Below are 3,243 nucleotides of genomic sequence, written 5' to 3' on the forward strand. Positions count from 1 at the left end.
GAGAGTCCATATAGCGGTTTGGGCAGAAATGAAGACATTCTACACTTGATCTTAGCCAAAAGGCCGAGGAGCAATAAGTGAAGGTATTCTAAAGAGACACTTGTGCCCTCCCCTTGGCTACCAGACTATTGAAACAATGGTTCCCAAGGAAATGGAATCTCAGGAGATAGGCTGGAAGGCAGGGGCGGCCAGAGGAGGAACTTGTCTCCCTGGAAGCTTGTCAGGCCACCTTGTGGGAGAGACTGAGACAGTGCTGCTGCTGGGAGGACCACATCTTGACCAGGGTCTCTTTGTTGCGCATACCTCTTGGCCTCTATTTAAACCTAAACTACAAATCACAGGCCCCAGAAGAGGAATGTGGGGCGAGGGCCACGGACTTTTATTTGTTCCTCTTCCCCATGTGGCCACATGGAAATAAATCTCCTTTCTCGGCTTCTCATTGTCTCTTCAGTTGGACTAACGAGGACATATGTCCTAGGGTAGCGTGTCAGGACTGCCAGGGCCCAGACTCTGACCCTCGAAGTTCCAGGCACACTGGATGGTAAGATGGACAAGTCTGAGGACAACGAGAGCCAGAGGTCTCCTCATTGCATAGTTAGCATCTGAGCTCTGGCCTCGGAGGACCTTGATGTTGGGGCACAGGTCTCTGGTGGTCTTAGTGGGGGGACACCTGATATTTGGGTAATTTTGACTTAACAGTTACCCGCCAAGTGGGAGGTCTTAGGTGGCTGTTAGAGGCTCCCTGGATGTGACTCCCATGCTCTCTCCCTGACAGCTTTGTTTGTCTTTTATTAGTTACAGAGAGAGAATTTGCTAGGCTTCACCGAAGCCCAGCTGTGACTCTGTAACCTGCCCACCACCCCTAACTCCCCAGACTCCCCAGGCGCCCTCATTCTCATTTCCCCAAGGAAGTTTACAGGTCAGGGTATCAGGCACCAAGATAGCAAAGGGCAGGCTACCAGGGACAGCGCAACACCCACCCACATAATAGATACATGCCAAAGTCCAGCTCTGACACGTCAGGGTCGGAGGGAGGAGCTGTGGTGTCAGCAGGACATACAGACACAGGAATCTTTTTTTTTTTTTTTTTTTTCCGGTCAGTTTCTTATTTTGGTGATGAACACACACACACACACACACACACACACACACACACACACACACACACAGTGTATGAAGCAAGGCTCCAACAGCTTTATGTCTTCTACAGCTTATAGGTCCCAGCAAAATCTTTCAAGGATTATAAAAATTTCAGTGTGGTTACATTCTATTTTCTCTAAGTGAACAATTGCAGTGAATTCCCTAACGCTCTTGTTTGTTTGTTTGTTTGTTTTTCGAGACAGGGTTTCTCTGTGTAGCCTTGGCTGTCCTGGACTTACTTTGTAGACCAGGCTGGCCTTGAACTCACAGCAATCTGCCTGCCTCTACCTCCTGAGTACTGGGATTAAAGGCGTGCGCCACCATGCCTGGCTCCCCAATGCTCTTAAACATGAGTAAACGTTTTACATATTACAGTGGAAAAAGCAAGTTATTCCTAAAAGCCCACCTATATTAATGTAACCTACAACTTATTGTAGATTAACAAAGTGTAAGCAAGATATTTTTCTCAGTTTCTCTTACTGGCAGGCTGCAATTTGTGATTAAAAAGAAAGGATCAATCGTTTATCTTAAAAAGGAATCTATAGCCTCTTTCTTGACTCCATCTTTGCGGTAGCATCAGTGGCGTCAGCGGGTTAGTCGCCAACATGCAGCTCTTTGTCCGAGCCCAGGAACTACACACCCTCGAGGTGACTGGCCAGGAGTCGGCCGCCCAGATCAAAGCTCATGTGGCCTTACTGGAAGGCATTGCCCACGAAGACCAAGTCGTGTTTCTGGGAGGCTCGCCGCTGGAGGATGAGGCCACCCTAGGCCAGTGTGGTGTAGAGGCCCTGACCACTCGAAGCAGCTGGCCGCATGCCGGGAGGTAAAGTTCATGGTTCCCTGGCTTGTGCTGGAAAAGTGAGAGGTCAAACTCCCAGGGTAGCCAAACAGGAGGAGAAGAAGACAGGCTGGGCCAAGCGGTGAATGCAGTACAACCGTCGCTTTGTCAATGTCATGCCCATCTTTGGCAAGAAGAAGGGCCCCAATGCTAATTCCTAAACCCACTGTGATCCCAGCATGCTAGTAAAGCCATTTTGCCCAGGAAAAAAAAATTTAAAAAGTAATCTGAAAAATTCTGAAAAGAATCACAAATCCAAACTTTTATATAAAAATCGGTCATTTTTCCTTTAAGTCATCAAGGTGCACAGCTACGTATTAACAATTATATCAGGAAGCCAAGGCAAAAATGGATACAAGAAATTAATCACCACTTTGCTCACCGGCACCGCTTTCCCATTGTTCCCTGACCTTAGAAACAAATCCCTCGCTCAGTTATCAAGAGTGCCTGTCTGAGCTTCAACTTGTTCAAGATGTTCTGTGTCAAAGCCACTAACAGAAACACCTTAACCTAACCTCGCTAACAGTCTAGTCTCCAAGCCCTCTCTGAGGGCGGTGGTTAATCTGCTCCGGCAGCAGCGTTGCTTGAAAAAGATCAACCGTTGTTAGTTGTTACTGTAGGTGCTGATGATACTGCCCAGAGATTTCATCCAACTCACAGATAGGAGGGACGGGGTGACCTCGAGGGCAACAAGCAGGGCGGCAAAACTCCACAGGCCCGCAGGAAGCCCTCAGTGTGGCTGTGCTAACCGGTGGGCCGCACTCCCCGAGTTCAAACACTGTTGGCTGATTTTTCCGCATGGCCTCCGACAGATACGCCTCAACTAAACGCACCCCTCCTTCCCCATATCCTCCGAGCCACACACACCTTCCCCCTTGGTATCAGGAACAACCCAAGTGTGTGGCATGAACCCTGCCATACCCTCTGAAACCTATAAGGAGGGAACCCCTCCCCCCATGTGAATCTGAACTCAGGTGGTCCGTGCTGTTGTCTGTGGCATCAATAACTCTTACCCCAAAGGACAACTTTCATCGTCCCCCTTGAGTCCCAAGCCCAAAAGCTTCCTACCCCACTTCCAAATTTATGTGTATTAATGTGTTTCTTGTATGTGCACCGCATGTATACTTACCACTCTCAGAAGAGGGCATGAGATACACTATAATCGTATGTTGTATGTGATATGTCACTATGGCCGTGACCCGCCATGTGGGTACTGTGACTCAAGCCCGGGTCCGCGGCGCGGAGGAGAGCTCTGACACTAAGGC

The 3,243-nt window shown here is 48.8% G+C and overlaps 1 pseudogene; it reads left to right on the plus strand.

The window, feature by feature from the left end:
- The first annotated feature begins 1,600 nt into the window (after positions 1 to 1,600).
- Positions 1,601 to 2,139, plus strand: LOC127195711 (ubiquitin-like protein FUBI; annotated as a pseudogene).
- The last annotated feature ends 1,104 nt before the right edge of the window (positions 2,140 to 3,243 follow it).

The sequence above is a fragment of the Acomys russatus genome, chromosome 11 (genome assembly GCF_903995435.1).
Source record: "Acomys russatus chromosome 11, mAcoRus1.1, whole genome shotgun sequence".
NCBI lineage: Eukaryota > Metazoa > Chordata > Mammalia > Rodentia > Muridae > Acomys > Acomys russatus.